The sequence below is a fragment of the Phyllobates terribilis genome, unplaced genomic scaffold, assembly GCF_046119375.1.
Source record: "Phyllobates terribilis strain yellow unplaced genomic scaffold, ASM4611937v1 Scaffold_9__5_contigs__length_417890890, whole genome shotgun sequence".
NCBI classification, from domain to species: domain Eukaryota; kingdom Metazoa; phylum Chordata; class Amphibia; order Anura; family Dendrobatidae; genus Phyllobates; species Phyllobates terribilis.
In genome coordinates this window covers 89,921,829-89,947,512 of record NW_027362769.1, presented here as the reverse complement: position 1 = coordinate 89,947,512, position 25,684 = coordinate 89,921,829, and the positions used below count along the sequence as shown (strand labels likewise).

At 44.6% G+C, this 25,684-nt stretch overlaps 1 long non-coding RNA gene across 1 annotated transcript; it reads right to left on the bottom strand.

The window, feature by feature from the left end:
• Positions 1-3,814: 3,814 nt before the first annotated feature.
• Positions 3,815-15,818, bottom strand: LOC141160842 (uncharacterized). Its single transcript, XR_012250539.1, has 4 exons — positions 15,712-15,818; positions 5,824-5,847; positions 4,692-5,041; positions 3,815-4,103 (listed from the first exon to the last, which is right to left on the bottom strand). It is a non-coding gene; the product is annotated as an uncharacterized lncRNA (long non-coding RNA).
• Between the last annotated feature and the right edge of the window lie 9,866 nt (positions 15,819-25,684).

Here is a 25,684-nt window from a genome sequence, read left to right as displayed (position 1 = left end):
ATAGCAGCGGAGCTGGAGGGTTCGTCCTCTGCTTCCTCCCTGACCCAGGCACGTGCAGCTTGATGACGTCATCATGCAGCGTGCGCCTGGGTCAGGAAGAAAGCTGCCGGCAACCAGGAGGATGCTGCTGCAGGGGAGCGAGCTGAGGTAAGTTGTTGGGGTTTTTTTTGTTTTGTTTTTTACTGAAATGCTGGGGAGGGGAGGTGGGGGGAGAGCAATGGTGGGATGGTGGGGCTGGGGAGAGGAATGATGGGGCTGGGAAGAGCAATAATGGGGCTGATGGGACTGGGGAGGGAAATATTGGGGCTGGGGAGAGGGCTGATGGGGCTGGGGAGAGGAATAATGGGGTTGATGGGGCTGGGGAGAGCAATAATGGGGTTGATGGGGCTGGGGAGAGGAATAATGGGGTTGATGGGGCTGGGGAAAGCAATAATGGGGCTGGTGGGGCTGGGGAGAGGAGTGATGGGGCTTGGGATAGGAATAATGGGACTAATGGGGCTGGGAAGAGCAATAATGGGGCTGGGGAGAGGAATGATGGGGTTGATGGGGCTGGGGAGAGGAATAATGGGGTTGATGGGACTGGGGAGAGCAAAAATGGGGCTGATGGGGCTGGGGAGAGGAGTGCTGGGGCTTGGGATAGGAATAATGGGACTAATGGGGCTGGGAAGAGCAATAATGGGGCTGGGGAGAGGAATAATTGGGTTGATGGGGCTGGGGAGAGGAATAATGAGGTTGATGGGGCTGGGGAGAGCAATAATGGGGCTGGGGAGAGGAGTGATGGGGCTTGGGATAGGAATAATGGGACTAATGGTGCTGGGAAGAGCAATAATGGGGCTGGGGAGAGGAATAATGGGATGGTGGGGCTGGGGAGAGCAATGATGGGGCTGGGGAGAGGAATGATGGGGCTGGGGAGAGCAATGATGGGGATGGTGGGGCTGGGAAGTGCAATAATGGGGCTGATGGGGCTGGGGAGAGGAATAATAGAGTTGATGTGGCTGGGGAGAGGAAAGATGGGGCTGGGAAGAGCAATAATGGGGCTGATGGGGCTGGGAAGAGCAATGGGGCTGATGGGGCTGGGGAGAGGAATGATGGGGCTGGGAAGAGCAATAATGGGTCTGATAGGGCTGGGGAGAGCAATGATGGGGATAGTGGGGAAGGGGAGAGCAATGACGTGTTGCTGGGAGAGAGCAATGATGGGGGTGCTGGGAGCGAGCAATGATGGGGGTGCTGAGACAAGGCAATGGTGGGGGGCTGGGAGAGAGCAATGATGGAGGTGCTGGGACAGAGTAATGATGGGGGTGCTGAGAGGAAATGATGGGGGTGCTTTGGTGAGCGCAATGATGGGGGTGCTGAGAGAGAGCAAAGATGGGAGGGCTGGGAGAGAGCATTGATGGAGGTGCTGGGACAGAGCAATGATGGGGGTGCTGGGACAGAGCAATGATGGGGGTGGTGGGACAGAGCAATGATGCGGGTGCTGAGAGAGAGCAATGATGGGGGAGCTGGAAGAGAGCAATGATGGGGGTGCTGGGACAGAGCAATGACGGTGGTGCTGGGAGAGAATAATGATGGGGGTGCTGAGAGAGAGCAATGATGGAGGTGGTGGGAGAGAGCAATGACGGGGTTGCTGGGAGAGAGCAATGACGAGGGTTTCACTTTGCTTGTACTGTGAAGTTTTGTATGTTTTCCGTGTGCACATAGCCTTACAGTTAATTGGGGAGAGTCACAGAGACTGAATAATTTATATTATTGGCCGGTGCAGATTATAGTTAATGGGGGGCACAGTGGGCACAGTGCTGCTTATCACTTTATATTTTGATTACTAAGTGGCTAATAGTATATTAATGGTGGGGGGGTTACATATCTGTATTCGAGGACACAGAGCGGGGTAGACACATGTATGCATACAATATATGACCTTGTTATTTTCTAGGCTGGAGATCATCGTGACAAGACGAGTCGTGGCTGGGAGATGTCGACATGAAGGTCTGACCAGATGGAGAAGAAGCAGCAGAAACCAACTCTGATCAGATGAGACGTCAGCGGTAAGTGCCTGGATGTAAATATTATTCTATATCTGCGCTGTGTGACTTGAAGTGATAATGTTATCTGTAATATCCCTTAGGCTGCATTCTCACATTTGTGTGAAATGTCCGTGTGCTGCCAGATCTTTTTATCGGATGGTCCACGGACTCGTACAGTTTTCTAGATCCATTCACACATCCATGAAAATCACGGATCTCAGAATGAGATCTAAGAGTGTCAGAGAATGTCCTGTTCTGATCCGATTTTGAGGATTAGAATAGGACATGCTCAATGCGTCAGTAAAACAGCACACTGACACTGCACACAGATGCGGGAATGTAGCCTTATTATGTATAGCACAGTCCCTTAGTATATAGTGTACTCACTTATTATGTATAGAACCATCCTTAGTTATATAGTTTCCTCTTTTATTATGTATAGCGCCGTCCCTTATTATGTACCATCCTCTCTAGCGGCTCACAGTTGGGGGATCATACTGTGTTGGGGTCAGCATACTTTACCCTGGGAGTTGAGGTGGGGTACAGTAGGATCATTATACTGTGCATGTGGAGGAATTCACCATGGGGGTTTCATACTGTGTTTGAGGGGCCCTTTTATTGGCATCACACTTTATGGGGCAATGAAAGAGATCTAGGACGTCAGCAGGAGGAAAATTACTATGTAAAGGATGGAAAGTTCCTATGTACGCCCCTGGTCGGACCCCCCATTTTTTCTGGGCCCAGTCGCTGTTGCACTCTCTGTGACTGCAATCTTTATGCCAGTGTAAATACCGTACACCATGTATTGTAAATGTACAAAATTGCTTACCTCTATCTGTCTCTCTGGCTGTCTGTATGATGAGGAATATACTTGTGCTTCGGGACGACCTGTGGGAAGGTCTTTTCTTGCTGATCTGGCCTAGAAAACTAAGATAAGACCCTGCCAAAAGTTTCGCCCCAGAGCACAAGCATATCATTAACTCAAAACTGTAAACACTGATTACACAAAAACCACAAAATGGATTTCTCCACCTCAGGTGTCATATTAATCAGTGCAGCAGCCCCAACATGACACTGCCTGTAGTTTACTTAGCAAACTCCTGCTGACAGGTTTGCTTTAACCATTCTTTGGATGCTTCTCCAGTGTGAACTGCATGAGCGCACTATGGCTGGGTCCCCACCTGTGGACATTCTGTTTGCTCTTTCCATTTTTAGGAATAGACATATGATGTTAATGTAGAAAAATATATCCATTGCATAACTGATGCCAACAAAGCACAGGTACCCCATTGTGAGAAAAGATCCATCCAGGTTGTATCCATTTTTAAAACAGAATAAAAAGTGCATCTTGCAAAAACTTTTTTTACATTCTAAAAATTAACACTTAGGCTATGTTCACACACGTGTCTTTTTCTGCTGCAAATCTGCTGCTAACTTTTCTCTGGCAGGAAAACAGCTGCATTAAAAATGCAGGTTTTGTTGCGTTTTTTGATGCAGAAACGCTGAAAGAAGTGACATTCTCGATTTTCCAAAAACATAACCAAGGCACAAAATATGCAGCAAACAAAAAGCAACAGAGAAGTGAACAGAGAATTATGGTTTCTCATAGATTTTGCTGGTACTGCAAGATGCAGCTGAAAATTTGCATAAAAATCTGCTGCAAAATACAATGTGTGTGAACATGGCCTTAAGTAGCCAAGAGGGAGGTTTTTTGGAGCTGGGAATGTTTCAGCAAAAAAATGTAAATTAAATCACTTTATGTATCATGTGAAAAATGACTTTGAATCATACTCTAAATGAAAGATGTTAGCCTTTATTTAAGTTTTATGTTTTGTGTCATTAACCGTTTCTGTCCAGTTACAGGTCAGTAGTAAGTTCACATGCTTACTCTGTATGAATAGGAAATGTGACACGATTTTGAGAGAATCGTTGGTGTATTTATTTCATTTCTTCTTCATTTCTTATTATCATCCATCATCATAAATGTGATACATAGATGGAATGTTTGATGAATAAGATTCACACTTTTCATTCTAAACCCATTCAGTCCGAGTCTGAGCTGCTAGAAGATCCACTTCCATGCTGTAATAAGAAAAAGAGGATCACTATTACAACTACCATTGCAATAAGTTATTACATGACAATACACAAAAATGTGCCTACAGTCCGTGTTGTGAGTCATAGGTGCTCATTGTATCTCTGTATGGTGCCTCATATGATGAAACATGCCATGTTTTGTTGGATCCATACAAAATCCAAGAAAAAAAAAGTGATAGTTTCATTATGGCGTATAATGGCAAACGCCTCTATAACATATAAAAAATACCACCACCACCAAAGTATCACCCCAAATTTTACTAATTACTGATTTAGTATAAGGGACATAAGCAAATATAGTTGCAATGAACTTTTTTGCATGCACTAAGGCGAAACCAGTATTTTGCAATTAATTATTACACTTGCCATTAATTTGATGCAACTATAGTGATAGTGAACTATAACTTTTAATTCACCTTTTTTCCAAAATATGCTATAGGGGACACAAAACCAGCTTGAAATTAGCAAAAAGACATTTCTATTTTCTTTTTCTGGTGAATTTCATTTAATGAATTGGCCACAGTGTCTTTTATAATGTTATAACATTAATATATAATGCATGATGATCACTACCTTTCCATGTCCGTGTCCATGCCCGTATCCATGTCCATGGTGCTTATGCTTATCCTTCTTGTGTTTCTTATGATGGCCTCCATGTGCTTGGGAAGGGCAGCCAGGCACACCATGTCCATGCTGGCCATGATGTCCATGCTGGCCATGGGGTCCATGTGGTCCTGGTTGAATGACACATCCACCAGGAAAACCACCTGGAGGAGGGGGGTAAGTAGGCCCAGGATATCCTGGGTAGGGGTTAGTGCCTGGAGGGCACTGGCCTGGATAAGGTCCTTGTTGAGGAGGACAACCTGGTGCCGGTTGAGGAGGACATCCTGGTGCCGGGTATCCTGGCTGTCCATAGGGTGTTCCTAACATACAAAATGGAATTATAAGAATGCAATTAAAATCATTGTATGTCAATGTAAAAGACAATGTCTATGAGAAAGAGTTGAAATGTAAAAGGAGATTTTTGGCATATTCAGATGTAAATAGCATGTTAGCATAATAACATAAAAGTAGGGTTGAGTACAACAACTTGAGCCAGCCAATCAGATGAGGCACCAGAGATGCCAACAGGTAGGAGTACATTTGCAAGGCTTTGGTCCAACAGCCACAAAATACTGATTTGGCCACTATACCAGGGATATGCAATTATTATTCCTTAACTCTAAGAGTTATACAACTTTTAAAAAAAAATTAAAGCTGCATTTCTTGTAAACTATTCACATCTATTCTTTCCTCTCGTGGTCCAGTGCTGAAACTCGTGAAGTACTCCTGGTCTTTATTTAGAAGAGGCTTGTATGTGACTACTCCAGCAAGTCAGTGGCCTCAATGGTCACGTACCGTACTAATATCATCATTATTTAACCTGAGGAGCCATGATGCCAATAGTAGAGAATGTGAGTGCTAATGCCAATGATTGTCTGCAGCGGTCACATGTAAGCGGCTCGTAAAAAAAAGACTGGGAGCACCACCTTGCCAGATAACTGGTGTAGAAAAGAGGCGATTATTGTTTGCTTTGTTATTTTTATTTTATCCAGGAGAAAAAAAGATTTTTCTGATAAGATATACTGTATTACAAAGTGTCTTATCTCAATTTATACTATTTAATTACTCTATAAGATTTCTAAAATTGTTTCTGTTCATTTACCTTGGTTTGGGTTCCACATTGTTTCTGTAAAGAAATAAAATTAAATAAAAATGTATTAATCTGTTAGAATGGCAATGGAAACGAATAATAAAATACATCATTATTATTATTATCATTTATTTTTAAAGCACTATTGAATCCATGGTGTTGTACATGTAAAAGGTTTATATACAAAATACATATATAAATTATAATAAATACACTAACCGTGAGATTGGTACAGAGGGGAGAGGACCCTACCCTTACAATCTATAGGGTATAGCGGAAGGAGACATTGTTTAGTTTTATAATCTTTTACATTGAAGTACATGTACTATATTACAATTAAGTTTAAAATATTATAAATTGGTCTAAAAATGTCTATTTTCTCATTGCCTCTTTAGAGAAAAAGAGGACTTGAACTCTATAGCGCCACCTATTGGAAGCAGCAATCCTACAAGTCACAATCAACCCTTTAACGAGTCGTGCAATATGACTTAGGATAAAAGCCAAATCAGAATCTCAATTTGCAGACACAATGTTTCAGAGGAGGATTGCACGGCGAATAAGCCTCCTTACCTTGTCATGCCAGAGCCGGTATGTCACTCTCCATTAGGAGAAACGTAACCCCTTAGACTTCAGTCTAGAGCCTCTCATCTAGCCAAATCAGTTCTCATACTTTGCACTGACGAGGGCCAACAGCCCGAAACACCGTGTCTGCAAATTGAGATTCTGATTTGGCTTTTATCCCAAGTCATATTGCACGACTCGTTAAAGAGTTGAATGTGACTTGTAGGATTGCTGCTTCCAATAGGTGGCGCTATAGAGTACAAGTCCTCTTTTTCTCTGAAGAGGCAATTTGCATATTTTCTCATTATAATATGTTTATATTATTATGGTAAAAAATTCATCATACCTATAAGAAGCACAAACCACAATACCTCCTGGTCTCATTCACATAACTGTTTTTAAGGACCCTTTTATTCAGAGTTAGGCAGGTTCACATTATATTCTTGCCACGCATCAGTGGATCTGTCAGGGATCTATCTGAAGCTCTGAAAAATGTGACAGGGCCATTGACATTTATTGAAGTAGACAAAGTCATTTTGCGCTCTGGTGCTCTATTCACTAGCGTAGCTATTGGGGGGCAGAGGGAGCGGTCACCCCGGGACCCGCGCTCTGAGGGGTCCATCCGGAGCTAGGCTACTGTAACTGTATCGGCGTAATCTTTTTTTAAAGATTTTGTTAAATAATGTATTTGGGGCTATTCTAGACTCACACTTCCTTTTTCTACAGGAAATCCACATGTACATTAGCAGCAACAGGGTCGGCTCCAGGTTTTTGTGGGCCCTGAGCGAAAGAGTCTCACTGGGCCCCTTTAACACATACCACGATTCATGATGCACAGATACCGCAGAGAAATATATATATATAGTACAAGGCCAAACATTTCACTTCTTACATTACATGAGCGATATCTATTGTAAATTCTACAATAGTTCAGAAACCGGCGAATTCTCTCTACGCACTGTGCAGACCGGACAGTATAGTCCTACATTCAGTATTATGGGCCCCATATCTTGCTCCATGCAGAATACTGGTTCCCATATAACGCTCCATACAGGATACTGGTCCCCATATAACGCTGCATACAGGATACTGGTGACCATATAACGCTCCATACAGGATACTGGTCCCCATATAATGCTCCATACAGGATACTGGTCCCTATATAACGCTCCATATAGAATACTGGCCCACACATAATGCCCCATGCAGGATGTCACCCCCCCTTATAATGCCCCATGCAGGATGTCACCTCTCCCCCATATAATGCCCCATGCAGGATGTCACCTCTCCCCCCCATATAATGCCCTATGCAGGATGTCACCTCTCCCCTCCATATAATGCCCCATGCCGGATGTCACTTGTTCCCCCCATATAATGTCCCATGCAGGATGTCACTTGTTCCCCCCATATAATGCCCCATGCAGGATGTCACTTGTCCCCCCCCCACCATATAATGCCCCATGCCTCCATACATATAAAAAAAAAAAAAATCAAATACTAACCTCACTTCTCACCTGCTGCTGCTTCCCCAGACCCCTCACCCGCGTCAGCGTCTTCCCGCTCTGCGCTGCCTGTGATGGGTCAGGAGAGAGCGCGGTGTAAAGACGTCACCGCACCCTCTGACCTGAGACATCACAGTGCAGCAGCCGCGGAAGAGACTGGAGCTGCTGCGGAGGCACGGGGAGAGGTAAGCATTGTGCTGGGGTCCTGAGCAAGCGGGGGGGAGCGGGCGCTGAAACTGGCACCGCACTGCTCACGGGTCCCATAGCACGCCGGGGTGCCCGACGGTGAGTGGGCTCCCCCGTCTGCTCAGGGCCCCGGCACTTGCCCGGGTGCTGACACCGGCCCTGAGCAGCAATGGGCTGACTCTGACCCTATCTTTTATATTAAAGCATCTAATGAGAGTATGCAAAGATCATTGTTATGTGAGGAGGCTGGGGTGAGCTTTAACATCTCCTATTGTGATTGGTGGATCTAGTGTTATCAGCTGTATATAGAGGTGTTACCAGTTATTGTAATCCATCTATGATGAGAATGAAAAATAACCTCGGCACTCAATATGTGAAAAATAGATGCAAAATTTATTACAGTCCAAACAAAACAGACGTTTCGGCCTTAATCTGCGGCCTTCATCAGTGTGGTCTATAACCAAAAATAAGATAACAATCAAATTACAGAATATAAGTGTAAGGTTACACACAACAAAGTATTTTAGATAAGGAAAATAATAAAAAATCAGTGTCACTTTTAGAATGAATTCAGCCGGGACACAAGAGTCCTTAGTTGAATTCTTTTCAGGCCTTAACACAGCCTGGCCTGACCTCAATTTCACTATGACTAGCGATCTTCATCAGGTCAGTTTCCTGGACACTATGGTATTGAAAGACCAACATGGCACTTTATCCACAGATCTGTTTTCCAAACCAACCGATCGCAACAGTTTGTTGCACTTTACCAGTAACCACCCCAGGGCCATGAAAAATTCCATCCCCAAGTCCCAATTTAAAAGAGTGGACAGAATTGTAACCGATGAACGGCTTAAACGGGCGAGACTCCGGGAAATGAGAGACAAGTTTCTAGAGAGAGGTTACCCCACTTCCGTCCTGGACCAGAAGCACATAACGTCCGCCCACCAACGCACCCCTACTAGGGATCATATCCCCTTTGTACACACGTACCATCCATACGCTTATGTACTCCACAAAGCTATCAGGAAACATTGGAACATACCAGGCACAGGTTACCCAGACATTCCATCCTTCCAAATGCCATTTCTACCCCGTTTCAAACGACCAACTAACCTGAGGGACTGTTTAGTACGTGCTGACATCGGAGGGGCAAACCCAGGCCCAAGGCAGAGATTTTTACAGAATCCCAGGGCAGGGACATTCCCCTGCCTGCAATGCAGGCAATGCAACAATGTCATACGGGGCGATACCATCCAACATCCACAATCTGGGAAGAGATATAAAATACACAATTTCTTCACCTGTGACACATCATTTGTCGTTTATCTGATCAAGTGCCCGTGTGGCCTTGTATACGTCGGTGAGACCACTCAACCAATTAAGGACAGAATTTCCAAGCATAAATCCACCATCCGTTGCAAAAATTCATTATTACCTATCCCGTTCCATTTCATCACACAAGGACATCAGATCTCACAATTGAAATTCAAAGTATTAGAACAGGTATTACCACCACGGAGAGGTGGCGATCGTGTACGCCTGCTCAAACAGAGGGAGGCATACTGGATACACGAACTACAGTCCCTTGCCCCCAGGGGTCTCAACAGGGACTATGACTTGGCCTCCTTCATCTGATGTATATTCACCTCGAATGGATTAAGTGCTTGAACTGGTGGTCAGTCCACACAACATGATGGGATCTATCTGTATTGATATGTATTTATAAGCTAATTAACAACATTACAAGTCGTGATTATTATCCCATGGTTATGATTGGTCTTAACTATTCATTTTATATTGCAGATAAAATTTATAACAATATTGTGTTATGTTGGACACCATCCATGGACTGATCACTGATCCACCACAAAAGAATGGACTACACAGCCCTGGATGCACTTTCCTAGTTCACCACCATGCACTTCTATCCACGTGACATGATGACTGATGACCACCATGACAGTAACCGCCCCCTCTGACTGTGGAACGCACACCTCTATGTATGGAGATACACTTCCTACACTGTGGAACGCATAGGACTTCCTGTTTCCGCGCGTGTCATATCCAGATGACGTCACATCCGGTGACGTCACATCCGGTCTCTCGGAATGCACTTGTCTGCACGTGAAACGCATAGGACTTCCTGTCTCCACGTATGACATATCCGGTGACGTCACATCCGGTTTCACAGAACGCACGCTACTCTGCAGACACGCAGAGCTGCGTTCCACCACTCACCACCATGGACCCATTAGCCAATCACCATCCCCCCCTGCGCCTTTAAATAGTACCATGGACTACCATACTGTGTCACCTCACACTAACCAGCGGTGGACACCGCGTTTGGACACTAGGACCTCCCTTACAGGTGAACAGGTATGCACCATTTTGATAAACTGACAGCACCCTAGCATATTTTGGGTCTTTGGCACCTTACCTAATGACCCGTGTACTTCTACAGGATTGACACATGTTCCCAGAGGCAACTGCCCACTCTCCCCATACACCTGACTCCAAACAACTTGGTATGTTCCTTTTTACTGAAGCCTCCCCTTATAAAAGTACTGAATTCATTCTAAAAGTGACACTGATTTTTTCTTTTTTATTTTTATTATTTTCCTTATCTAAAATACTTTGTTGTGTGTAACCTTACACTTATATTCTGTAATTTAATTGTTATCTTATTTTTGGTTATAGACCACACTGATGAAGGCCGCAGATTGAGGCCGAAATGTCTGTTTTGTTTGGACTGTAATAAATTTTACATCTATTTTTCACATATTGAGTGCCGAGGTTATTTTACATAGATTTGGTGTTGGATCCTACTCGTGCACCTACAATTAGCAGTAGTGCGGCGATTTCTTTTCTTATGATGAGAATGAGACTTCTGAAAACTCTTCCTGAAAGAACAGGAAGTATGAGCGTAAAATGACTGCAACGGTCACTGTAAAACTGTAAAACTTGCAAAATTTCTATTTTTTTTTTGTATTTATGAATTTATTTTTATATGAAAAAAATAAATATCACCAAAATTACATATATTTTTTATACATATATTGTGAGATGGCCACCAGACAGGTCCTCAAGGGGAGATATGTATCATCAAGTTTTATAGCCTCAGTGATATAAGCCCGGAGAAGCAAGCTACAGCACGTATAGTGCTGAGAGAGTTAATAGAGCTACGAGCAGTTACTCCAGTTCATGGTAACCACCGTCTTGGTGTCCCCTCACTTAGAAACACCTATGTCATGCGGCACTGCTTACTGTCTAGACCTTAGGTCTACTTCAGACGCTCACGGGCCCTATCTGACGGTCTGACAGGAAACGGTCTCTGTCCCTTCACCTTAGCCCCTCCCACTCTGGGCTAGTCCCAATCATTAACTCTAACTCTCCCCACTGTTGGGTAGAACACAATGCCAACACGATTAACACATGTCACAGTTCATATTATACAATAACAATACGCTTGTTCTTCAAGGGGGAACGTGGGCAGTATATCCATCTACTTACATTAATGTCAGAGGAGGTCTGGATTCTGCAGGTATGGAGTCAGCAGAGCATTGGTGACTTTTCTGCCCTCTGCTCCTCAGCAGATGTACACAGGTACTCAGATGCAACAGCGAAGAGGATGAGGACACAGTGGTAACTTAACCAACAAATATTTATTTGTATAAGTGGTGCCTACAGCACAATATAAAGGGTAAAGCAAACAGTGTAAGGGCCGTAAGTTATTGTACAATAAAGTACAGAAATTCGGCTTTACACAATATCAACACAATTGTAATCACACACTATTGTTCTATTATTACAAATAAACAAATATCATCAGTGACGTCTTGATCCTAATACCTTAAGGTGACATGCGTCCCCATCACTATCGAGCCAGTTACCGCCATCTCTTTGTCACTGTCTAGGCAATAATAATACAGGCCCTAACGGAGGGCCATGATATCATGCTGTTAGGCCGCAAGTCCCTTATTGGTGAGTCACTTTGCACACCCATTACGCTGGCCACCTTCACCCTTTGAAGTACGGCCCCAGCTCCCTCGGCTCAGATATCTTAGCTATGGTCTCTCGTCTCTGGTTCAGGCTACCCAGCTCTGATCACTCATCACCGATTCTGGTTACTCGATTTTTTACTCAGGTCTGGTCACTTGACTCTTCGCTCGGGTCTGGTCACTCAATATGGCGGCCATAAGCCAACCTCGCGGCACCACGTGTCTGTCCTGCTGCAGGTTGAGGTACCAACTCCTCCCCTATACTGCCCTCCTGAGCCTTTTAGAATTATTAACTGTGCCACACCAGACTTTGTGTCTCCTCCAATCTCTTCCCTTCAGGAATCCGGTGCTTCGTTATGCAGTTCCTGCTGATGCAATCCTTTTCACTTTTTTCTTGTCCTACAATCTTTGGCCAGTAGATGGTGGCCCTGACTTGCGGACATCCTGTTATACATTAACTGTGGAAATCTTTCCTTTATCCATCTCCTTACACTTGCTCAGCAACTTTACGTGGGCTCCACTTTGTGGCTGAGTTGCTGTGCTTCCTTCCACTTTTCAATAATATCATTCACAGGTGATGGTGGAATATTTATGAATGAGCACATGCAAGGTAATTGCAGTCCTAGTTGTGGACAGAAGTCCCGAGCCAGCCTGAATATGCAGCGCAGTGGCAGTAAAAATATATGCCAAAGACCTATCGGGGAGAGTGCAAAGAATGGGTAGCCAGAGAGGAGAGAGGTGAGCGGTGAGGGGAGTGTTAAGTTTTAGGTTTTTTTTAACCTTTTGCCAGCTCTCTCAGATTCAGCACATTGGTAGCCAGCTGTCTGCTATCTTTCTGACTTCACAGGAAGCGAATTACAAAGAAATGTTCATTCTAGAGCATATGGATCTTTGTCAAATTCAATTCCACTCAAATTAATTCACCAAGTCTACTGCTAAACCAATTTTAGATCGTCATAAGATTTGATGATGATCTAAATTTGGTCCAGTGAAAAGCAACAAGTCTGAGAATGGCATCCATAATACAGACCCCTAAAAAGTTCTAAGCTTCGTAATGTTCCCCAAATCAGTCACGAGGAACGGTCCCCTAGTTATAGCATAATTATGCTTTTAAAAACTATAGTACAATAAAGGGTGCGATACCTCTAAGTGAACTTTCCTCAAATAAATGTCATATTTAAAGGGGTTCTACACTACTGGACAAACCCATCTTCGAAGAACAGATCCCCACCTGAAGCAATGGGTGGGTAAGAGATCATTTTCCACTCCATGACAGCTTCTGACGTACAATAGCTGCCCTCCAGCTCTTGTACTCACTTAGAAATGCTATGCTGTAAATTATGATTTACAGCTAAGAGACAAGTAATTTCATAAAGCTGCTTGTTAATATTGGCTAAATATGAAATTAGGAAAATATATTAATAGAATTTATTAATATTAATAGTTGGCAGGTAAGTGATAAATGATAGAGGGATAACATCAGCTGGCAATATCCTAACTCTTGTGTGTACTAGATGGCTGATAATATCTTGGATAAGTCAGTAGAATACTTACTTTCTTATTTTTGACTCTTTACATTTGACGATCCCTGGCCAAACCAGTTTATTCTCTGTCTAACCCACACCCTTGGAATGTAATATATTTGTATACCGACCCTCCTTTAAAACAAGGAATTCCTGCTTCATTCCTTTAGTATGAGGTGTAAGCAATCCCCCATCTCTATAATGTCAATGTATAGGTGGAGCGCAGGGATGGGCTTCACAAACCATTGTATCAGTAAGGGTTTCACAGATGGAGAGAAAATAAGGAACACATACATTTTCCACAATAACTAGAATTTCTGTAAATGCTGGCCACAGACATCAGATTTGTCTGAGAACTGATTTCAGTGGAAGAGAGGATGAAGTGGGATGGAGTTTCTTAAACAAGAAATAGAAATTTATGGACAGTGCACAAGACAGTTGACATTGTACAGCAGCACATCGGGTTCAATCAGGTGTATTACAGTCTATTAGACACGGTCTACCACTGTATTTCCCCCTAACAGCATTGTGCATCCATAATTTGGCATAGATGTTAGCTTTTCCAACCACAGAAAAAAATCTAAGGAAGACCAAGTATAAAATAGGAGGTACAGATGTAGTATTTCTTACATTGACATAGAACATAGGTATCACAATGCAGAAAATTAACACAATACAAAATGAGAAACTGTCACCAGGTCTAAAGTGTCCAATTTGTGCTCGTGTTTTATTCCCTCTGTTCCCCTGAGTATTCTGTTTTTTTATTTTTTAAAATCCTCCATACGGTTCCAGAGATATGAGTCTTTCATTCAGTGCTACTCTTTATGGTCTTTACAAGGAGGCGTGGCTGACCTGATCCTCAGGGGCGTGTCTTTACACTGCTCTTTATACTTACCCTGTAAGCCACGCCCCCATGCTAATGACTATAGAACTTAGCACTGAATAAAAAGGCCCAAATCTCTGGAACCGTATGGCAGATTTTAAAAAGACAAAAACTGGGATACTCAAGGGAGCAGTGAGAATATAATATAATCAATAACTGGACAACTTTGACCTGGTGACAGGCCCACTTTAAAACAAGAAAAAATGTTAAATTCATATGGTTAGATGTTGAGTATATGGTCAATTTTCTACATCAGAATATTTTTCTGCAACATGAGATCTTTGTCATTATCAGAAAGCTACATCAGTATACAATAAGACCATACATGGGTGCCGCATTAGAAATCTATAAAATTGTCACATGCAAGAGGTCTCATTGGAGAATCACTAGAGTAAATATTCAGCTCACCATTATTCTATGTCTCCAACTACCTAGACCATGCCTATTGGTAAATTATTCTGCAGTTATTTTAAACAATTGCATGGTTTAATATATATATAAGTATTTTATATAATTCTCTTGGGCACATTTTCATTTCTAATGAAGAATACAAATTGCTGAGGCAAATTACAAGTTTAAAAATATTAATCATAGGCTTTTGTGATTTAGACTTTTAGCATTCAGAAGCTTTAAAGGGAACCTGACAGTTGATATATGCTGCCCGAACCATGGACAGTATACATCAGACACTGGCTGCATGATTACAGCCACGTACGCTGCTGCGTTTCAGAGAAAAACATATCTTAAAAGTCGGCTGTGGAGATGTGCTGGACAGGTGGATAAACAGCGGATTCTCCCCACCCACTCCCCCTGAGTGACAGGTCTGTCCCTGCGTGCCTGAATAGGGAGAGACCTGTCAGTCACTGGCAACGGTTGGGGAGAGTCAAACATACATAGCTAAGATATATGGTTATCACCCAAAGAAATGCCTTCCAAAGACCAACTGTGAACAATATTCAGAAAGTGAACTTCCGAAATCCATAAAGCTTGATCAGTTTTATATCCAGGTAACATCAACGTAAGAAAGTCTAACTTGTGGTTTTCAAAAAAAATTGTAATATAATTATAAGAAAAGCACAAATTAAGCTAAATATTCTACAGACATTCATTCTCCACATTCAAATATTTTCCCTTTTCCAGAATGTAAGAATTCGGTCTGCTTTTTGCATTCCACATAAAATGTAAGTTACTGATAAAGTCTGCATCAGACGCTCACACCCAACAGCCAGCCTACATACAGTACATACCACTCACAGGAGTCCAGAGGTTCTGTTTCCTATAGAAGCAAACCTGCAACTTTTATGATACTAATGGAATATGAGGTGGGTGGGGAAGAGACAGAACAGGTTTTTCTGTGTTCTGGGAAGGAGTGACAAGGCACTCCTTGTCACAGCATCTAATACATATAGGAGTATATACACATAGGACAGCATTTATAAGTCACAGTAAAACCTGTAATATTTATAGTGAATGTATTGCAACTGTTATATATCTTTCACTATAAGAGCCATCCAGATATCAAGTACAGAGTACATTTTGCATAAAGTTAAAATATATAGAAAGGGTTTTATGCTTCACTTTCCATATGTCACGCTGGTGGATCGTGAACCCACTGCGCCACGGGCCGGACTTAGCGTGGAGGGGTATGGCTAAGAAGCTACCCGGTGTTCACTGGAGCTCCTGGTGGTGGAGTTAGGCTTGTGCTGCAGGTAGCTGCCAGGTACCACTCCAAGGGCAGTCCCCGATACTGCAGCAGCTGCAAAGGCAAATAGAGTCATGGCATGCATCAGAAGAGGAATAGGGGCATATGATAAGAACATTGTTCTTCCTCTGTATAAAGCGCTGGTAAGGCCGCACTTAGAATATTGTGCACAGTTCTGGGCTCCGGTGCTCAGGAAAGACATATTGGAGCTAGAGAGGGTACAAAGGAGGGCGACTAAGGTAATAAAGGGAATGGAGGAACTAGAATACCCAGAGAGGTTGTCAAAATTAGGCCTATTTATGTTGGAAAAGAGAAGGCTTAGGGGAGACCTCATAAACATGTATAAATATATCAGGGGGCAGTACAGAGATCTCTCACATGACCTGTTTATACCAAGGATGGTGACAAAGACGAGGGGGCACACTATGCGTCTGGAGGAAAGGAGGTTCCTGCACCAGCATAGAAGGGGATTCTTTACGGTCAGAGCCGTGAGACTCTGGAACTCTCTGGGAGAGGAAGTGGTGATGTCCAACTCACATAATGAGTTCAAGAGAGGCCTGGACGCCTTTCTTGAGAACAATAAAATTACATCTTATGCTTAGTTAATTAATCCAGGGATTTAATCTGACTGCCAGATTGGTGTCGGGAAGTGAATTTTTCCTCAATGATGTAAATTGGCCTATACTGCATGGGTTTTTTATTTTTTTGCCTTCCCCTGGATCAACGCTGCGGAATAGCTGCAGTGCACAAGAAATAGGCTGAACTGGATGGACGCTTGTCTTTTTTCGGCCTTATAAACTATGTAACTATGTAACTATGACCCCAAGAGTCAAGAATGCAGTCACGGATACGGACTCGGAGTCACTGGCAGAACGGATATCGGAGCCGGTTCAGATGGAACTGGATCAGGCTCAGACAGAACAGGATGTTCAAACGGAACAGGTTCAGGTTCAGACAGGATGGATTCAGGAACAAGTTCAGGTTCAAACAGGATGGGTTCAGGGATCAGGGACCTGAACACAGACTAGTGGGTACAAACACTAACTACAACTAAAGGTGTTGCTCAGGCACCTCCCTGCATGGGAGGGTGTGTTAAGTACCTGATGTCTCCCAGCATATCCGGAGTGCATGAGCTACCGTAAGCACGCAGCCTGGAGACAAGCGTGACGTGCGCAGGCCCTGGAAGCAGGAAGCCACAGCAGGGGAAGGAGATACCGCCAAGAGTGTGTCGACATCCCTGCCGGGAGGAGGGAGAAGGTCCATGCAGGGACGCCGGCGTTGGTGTTACAACATAGCTGGCTGCAGAATGAGGTAGCTGAGAATTTGTCAGTAAGCTCTGTTTGTACAGTTTATAAATCTTATATTCCAAAATGCCTCTGTACGGTCATGAAGAGCTCCAAGAAACGTTATTACTGGTGAGTCTAATTCCTCATTCTGATATAGCGTATGTACTACTGTAGGAAGATCCCTGGGTTTCAATACCAGAGGACAGTGGCATACTGCCAATGGCGGCAGACCATGCGACTGCTATGGAGCCCGTGAGCTGAGGGGGGCCCATAGCAGTCCAGGGGCAGACATACCGCTGCTGGTGCAGCTGCGCCGGGGGGCCCGCCGGTGCAGCGTCTTCCAGCTCGTGGCAGGCAGGGAGCGATCCCTGCAGCTGCGCTGCTGACAGGACAGAATGGCAGCGGAGCTGCAGAGATCCGTCCTCTGCTTCCTGCCCGCCGCTTCCTCCCTCACACAGGCACGTGCTGCTTGATGACGTCATCATGCAGCGCGGGCCTGTGTGAGGGAGGAAATTGCAGACAACAAGGATGCTGTGGCCTGCGGGGGAACGGGCAGAGAGGTAAGTGTTTTTTTTTTTTTTTTATTGAAACGCTGGGGAGAGTAATAATGGGGCTGATGGGGCTGGAGAGAGCAATAATGGAGCTGATGGGGCTGGAGAGAGCAATGGTGGGGCTGGGGAGACCAGTGATGCTGCAGCTTGTGGGGGAACGGGCAGAGAGGTAAGTGGTTTTTTTTTATTTTTACTGAAACGCTGGGGAGAGCAATAATGGGGCAGATTGGGCTGTAGAGAGCAATAGTGGGGCTGTTGGGGCTGGGGAGAGCAATAGTGGGGCTGTTGGGGCTGGGGAGAGCAATGGTAGGGCTGATGGGGCTGGGGAGAGCAATCGTGGGGCTGATGACGCTGGGGAGAGCAATCGTGGGGCTGATGACGCTGGGGAGAGCAATCGTGGGGCTGATGGCGCTGGGGAGAGCAATCGTGGGGCTGATGGCGCTGGGGAGAGCAATCGTGGGGCTGATGGCGCTGGGGAGAGCAATCGTGGGGCTGATGGCGCTGGGGAGAGCGCTAATGGGTCTGGGGAGAGCAATGGTGGGGCTGGGAAGAGCAGTGATGGGGCGGGGAGAGCAATGATGGGGATTAGTAGACCAATGACGGGTTGCTGGGAGAGAGCAATGATGGAGGTGCTGGGAGAGAACAATGATGGGGGTGCTCGGAGAAAGCAATGACGGGGGTGCAGGGAGAGAGCAATGACAGGGGTGCTGGGAGAGAGCAAAGACAGGGGTGCTGGGAGAGAGCAATGACAGGGGTGCTGGGAGAGAGCAATGACAGGGGTGCTGGGAAAGAGCAATGACAGGGGTGCTGGGAAAGAGCAATGACGGGAGTGCTGGGAAAGAGCAATGACGGTAGTGCTGGGAAAGAGCAATGACGGGAGTGCTGGGAGAGAGCAATGACGGGAGTGCTGGGAGAGAGCAATGACGGGGGTGCTGGGACAGAGCAATGACAGTGGTGCTGGGACAGAGCAATGATGGGGGTGCTCGGAGAGTGCAATGACGGGGGTGCTGGGAGACAATGAAGGGGTGCAGGGAGAGAGCAATGACGGGGCTGCAGGGAGAGAGCAATGACGGGGCTGCAGGGAGAGAGCAATGACGGGGCTGCAGGGAGAGAGCAATGACGGGGGTGCTGGGAGAGAGCAATGACGGGGGTGCTGGGACAGAGCAATGACAGTGGTGCTGGGACAGAGCAATGATGGGGGTGCTCGGAGAGTGCAATGACGGGGGTGCTGGGAGACAATGAAGGGGTGCAGGGAGAGAGCAATGACGGGGCTGCAGGGAGAGAGCAATGACGGGGCTGCAGGGAGAGAGCAATGACGGGGCTGCAGGGAGAGAGCAATGACGGGGCTGCAGGGAGAGAGCAATGACGGGGGTGCTGGGTGAGAGGAATGACGGGGGTGCTGGGAGAGAGCAATTACGAGGGTGCTGGGAGAGCAATGACAGGGGTGCTGGGACAGAGCAATGTTGGGGGTGCTGGGACAGAGCAGTGACGGGAGGTGCTGGGACATAGCAATGATGGAGGTGCTGGGACAGAGCAATGATGGGGGTGCTCGTATATTTTCCGTGTGCACATAGCCTTACAGTTAATTGGGGAGAGTCACAGAGACTGAATCATTTATATTATTGGCAGGTGGAGATTATAGTTAATGGGGGGCACAGTGCTGTTTATCACTTTTTATTTTGATTACTAAGTGGCTAATAGTATATTAATGGGGGGTTACAGATCTGTATTCAGGGGCGCAGTGCAGGGGAGACACATGTGTATATATACAATATATGTGACCTTGTTATTATCTAGGCTGGAGATCATCATGACAAGACGAATAGTGACTGGGAGATGGCGACATGAAGGTCTGACCAGATGGAGAAGAAGCAGCAGAAACCAACTCTGATCAGATGAGACGTCAGCGGTAAGTGCCTGGATGTAAATATTATTCCGTATCTGCGCTGTGTGACTTGGAGTGATAATGTTACATGTAAAATCCCTTAGGCTGCATTCTCACATTTGTGTGAAATGTCAGATTTTTTTTATCGGATGGTCCACGGACTTGTAGAGTTTTATAGATCCATTCACACATCCATGAAAAATCACGGATCTGAGAATGAGATCTGTGAAGGTCAAAGAATGTCCTGTTCTGATCCGATTTTGAGGATTAGAATAGGACATGCTCAATGAGTCTGTAAAATAGGGCAGCACACCGACACTGCACACAGATGCAGGAATGTAGCCGTATTATGTATAGCACAGTCCCTTAGTACATAGTGTACTCACTTATTATGTATAGCATACGCCCTTAGTATATAGTGTACTCGCTTATTATATATAGCGCCATCCTTAGTTATATAGTTTCATCTTTTATTATGTATGACACCCTCCCTTATTACCTACCATCCTCTCTAGCTCTAGGGCTCACAATTGGGGGTTCATACTGTGTTGGGGTCAGCAAACTTTGCCCTGGGAGTTGAGGTGAGGTACAGTAGGGTCATTATACTGCGCATGTGGAGGAATTCACCATGGGCGTATCATACGGTGTTAGGGGTGCACTTTTGTTGGTATCACACTTTATGGGACAATGAAAGAGGGGCCTAGGATGTCAGCAGGAGGAAAATTACTATGTAAAGGCTGGAAGGTTGTGTGATCTGCTCTTCTGTGACCCTGACAATTATTGACATTTTTTGGGGGGGAGGGGCCCAATTTGAACCTCTGCTATGGGGCCCCATGAATCCTATGTACGCCCCTGCCAGAGGACAAAGTTATACTAATTACATTTCTTCCAAATACATAATGCCACGCCCGAACTGGCCATCTGTCCGCCTGGGCAGATTACCAGTGGGCTACGCGTTTGAAATGCACAGTGGGCCACCTGCTCCTGTCCCACCTTTCCCAGCCCTTTAACATGCCACAAGCAGAGCCTCAAAAGCTCTGTTGTGGAGTTTAACTTATGGCCAGCAGGATGTACGGTGGGGGCAGATCTAGTGGAGTATGCTTGGGGTCTCTGGTGTCATCATTGCAGTCAGAGCCCCTGGCCATGTTTATTACTGCTGCGCAGCCTTTGCAGTAAATGGGGGTCCAGGGGACTAAGGGAGCACTGCAAAAACACATTTTAAGAAGAAATATCAAGTATGCTGAATGGAAGCACGGCTCATCAGTGATAGTGGGGGGACCTTAATAATTGGGAAGAAGCTTTCTATTTCCAGGATTAGTCTCGTTGGAGATGAGCATTGAAAGTAATAATGTGACTGACGCTTTACTGACATATTTATAATGTGCCTTGTGCTGTAATAGTTGTGTGACGTGCGCTGTGAGACGTTTCTGATGTGAAATGTACACGCTGAGATGTGTACGCCATGAGACTTGTGCTGTGTGATATGCGCACTGTTAGAAGTGTGACGTGCACTGAGAGCTGTGTGCATGTGAGACGTATCCCCCGTATTTGGGTGCCCTGTGCTCTCATGACGTGTGCACTGTGATTTTCAGACGCACATACGGTGTTGTTCATATGTGTACACGGCCTGTTATTGTTGTCTGATGTGTTAGTAAAGGGAAGGTGGCCCATAAACTAATTTTGCACAGGGGTCCTTTGATCTCAGTGCCACCCCTAATTATTTGCTCTGCATACAATATGCATATTCACAATTCCTAATGTCAAAGAGGTTTTCTGGGATGGAGAGGTAAACCTCTGGATAAATTTCAATCTATGTCACTGCAGATTACTGATGCCTGACTGTGTGCATTACTCACACTGTCAGAATTTTCCTCAATTGCCAGAGCTAGCGGGTGGTCACGTCACTGCGATCTGCTTATTTGCAGTCACATGCTGACTAGATTCTCATCTGCTACTCTCAATAGAACAGTGAGACAGAACATTGAGAGAAACAGATGAGAATCTAGTCGGCACGTCACAACCCGCTCGCTCTGCAATTGAGGGGATTCCTGACAGTGTGCATAATGCACACAGTTGAGATTTGCCAATCTAGAGTGGCTGAAAGAAATTAACCTCAAGCCAATAAAATATTTTTAATCTTCAGCTATAGCCTATATTAATCTAAAACCCACAGGACCTTCATGTGGGCTGTTATGTGGATAGTTTGTAGCTCAGTGTAGGAGCGTTGTATTGGAAGGGCGAGATGAATGTAAAATTCCATTTCTTGCAGTGAGTCACTCATAGTAACACATTGTATATGATTTCAATCATAGGGTTTATACTGCATGGAGGTACTTAATATTGGGCTGGGGCTACACGGCCAAAGATCACATTGTACTACTGTTAGAAGTGGAAGAAAAAAGTCATTTCTTACAATCTAAGTTATTGAATTCACTGATATCATAGTACAATGAAGGAGCAGCATAATGTGATATTTGGATGTAGTCTGTATAAGTGCTGGTGGCTTGCATCCAACTAAAAACAGTGTTATTTCCTTTGTCATATATACTGCAGCCAGAATGATCTTTAAATGGATTTTCAGATTTAAATGCAAGGTTTTATGTGCATTGGAAAAAAATAACAAATACACATATTCATCCACACTCACTCCAGCGCCGGCTCTCCACATCTGCCGCAGTTTTTATTGATAGGCTCAGTATTCACGTAGTGATGGCTACTGTGCATGCCAACTTCTAGATCACTGAGATTAGAGGTCTCGTGTGGTCTACCGGCTCCCATACAAAAGCTGGCCAAACTTGTACATTTTGGCAGGAGTGGCAAAAAGTTTAACGTATATAGGGCCTCCCAAAACTTAGATGTAATTTGATGGAGCGAAGGATCCGGCCTGTTGAATTTCTAACGGCTGATTCTTTTTTTTTCTTTCCACTTTGGGAGAGGAGCTATAAAGGACGAGGCAGCCACGGATCACATCAATGCTCCATCACTCTCCAGAAAAAGGTGATCCTGGCTAGGTGTGTATGCTATTACCTTAGCAATATGCCACTGCAGACCGCATGCTGACCCTTGACATAGCAGGCTAGGACCCGACAAAGTAGAGATGAATGAGGAAGACTAGAAAAAATAAACTTCACTTTGCTCAATGAATTTATGAAATGCATCAGATAACAGGGATGAGACTTTAAGAATTCATCTTCTGCACAATCCAGAGGAAAGAACTTAACGGTTACATGTGGCGACATATTTCTTCCATTACATGTTACAGTCAAACAGATCGCAATGAGAGCATCCATCTTCTTTTGCTCTGAGTAGTGATGCGCGACCGTGCTTGGATAAGGGGTTATCCGCACACGCTCGAGTCCTAATTGAGCATCTTCAGCATGCTTGTCAAATAGGTTCACGACGCTGCAGCTGCATGTCTCGCGGCTGTTAGGCAATCCCTGCATGTGTTGCGGCTGTCTAACCAACAGTCAATCCCTGTATGTGTTGCAGCTGTCTAACAGTCGTGAGACATGCAGCCGCGGCAACAAAAACGCCAAAGATACTCGGTTAGAACTCGAGCGTACTCTGAGAACGCCTTACCCGAGCACGTTTGCACATCACTAGCTCTGAACTTTGTCACTATGACTCCTCACGACCATTCTCAACTTCAAGTTGATGTGGGACACACACACACCAGAGGAGAACTCATGTCTAGCTTGGCCAGCTTCCCTATGACCCTCAGGTCTGGCTACACTTCCACTTCTTATCTAGTGTAAATAACGCTTTCTGTAGCCCCCCACTTGCCTGAGGTAAAGGATCCTTCCCCACTTGTCCACTCTAGAACTTGCTATCCACGTATGGTCTCCCTTCTTCACACACAACACCCTTTTTGATGCCGGTTTGCTGGACCTTATGTCCTTCTCCTTTGTAGTACTTTACACTAACTGTTTGACAAACAGGAAACTGAATTTAACTATTCCTTCTTAACTCCTCTCTTTATGGGCTTGCCCCCCAATAGTTAACCTTATCTACTGGTTAGCTGAGTGCTGCAGTCCACAAAATAGACAAAACATGGTAATGCATTGTATCATTATACAATCATCAATGGGAGATGCAGGGGCGGACATATCATTGGTGAAACCTGTGTAGCCGCACAGGGGTCCAAGAGGTAAGGGGGCCCATTGTGACTTGCAAAACAGGTGATATTGTGCATTACAATGAGCTATTGGACTGCAAAGGGCCCATAAATTGTTCTTGTACAGGGGCCCTCTTCTGTCTGTGTCCGCCAGAGGGGAGGTGTCAAGAGCTTCACAACTCCTTTACAAAGCCACTGTCAGAGAAACCTGCAGGAGGACAGAGGAGTGTGAAAAAGTCTGGTAATGGCTTTTTCATAAAGAACCAAGGAGCACTTGGCAGAACCTAGTGTTCTTGTATGTTTCAGAGATGACAGATATAGCGGTTATACAAATGATCATTCAGCTGACAGCTATCTAATGTGTATCCGTACCGGTTCATGAATGCTGATCCTAGTGATTGGCAACAGCGGTTATATGCTCTGTAGTCATGATGTCTCTACTGTCTACAGGATGGGAGCTGCAACAGAGGGTCAGTACTGTTAGAAAATAACAAACCTATGTCTACAAGCCTAGGGACAAATAAAAATGAATCCTGGACAACCTGTTTAAGGGAGTGGTGCAGAGTATGACAAAAAGCAAAAGTCACTGAACCTTGCATTGCATATTACTATTTTTCCTTTATGTGGGGTTGGGGTGGTGTTACAGTATATTCCACCTGCCAACATACTATATGTGCCAGGTCTGTTTTTTCGTTCCTGTGCAGCCCTGTATAATGCATTCCAAAATAATTTCAAAAAGACCTCTGTGCTCTCATGGAGACTTCCAATAACTTGTTTACCCCCAAGTCTAAATCCTCATTTTCCAAGTAATCTCCATAACATCACACCTGAGAGCTACAAAAGAAAATCAGTTAGGGAGGGATAGCATTAAGGACTTGTCTGTCACAAGTCATATCTCCAGAAAGGAGTTAATAGGTCTGATACGGTTAGAAGAAAAAACACAGACTGTACCAGACCGTAATTTCAACCTTTTCTCCACTCTATTGGATCTGAATAGATTCATACGGAATCTTACTATAAAAAAACACTTTACAACAGAGGACAATGAGCAACCTGAACTCCCTCAAATTACTGTCAATGAATACAGAGACTTGAATTTCAAAGAACAGATGTCTTTATTGCATTTGCAGGATCTTCAGAATCCTTTGGAACCGGCTTCTATTCAAACCTCGATGTCTACTTCGTTCAAAACCAGAAATCCTTCTTTTTATCCCTTACAAACACGGGTGGACTGTATGGATCGCTTCCAGGACACAATGGAAAGAGAGCTCAAATCGCTGGCACAAGATGTCAAGCACCATGGTTCCCACCATAACTTATCATCTTTACACCATCAAGCATTGCAGGAATTGAGAAATATGCCACATATTGTTATACGTATGGCTGATAAGGGGGGCTTAGTAGTTGTGCTGGACACTGACACATATAGATCCCAGGTTGCATCTTTATTGGAGGACTCATCCACATATCGTAAATTAAGGTGTGATCCGATTGTAGATATTAAAAAACAAACCTATGAAATTGTAAGTGACGGTTATATGTTGGGTGTATTATCTAAAAACCAAAGAGATTACCTTTTGGTAGATTTTCCAATCACCCCTATTATGCATGCATTGCCCAAAGTACATAAGGGAGTCAGCCCACCCCCTATGAGGCCCATCATCTCGGGCATAGGATCAGTC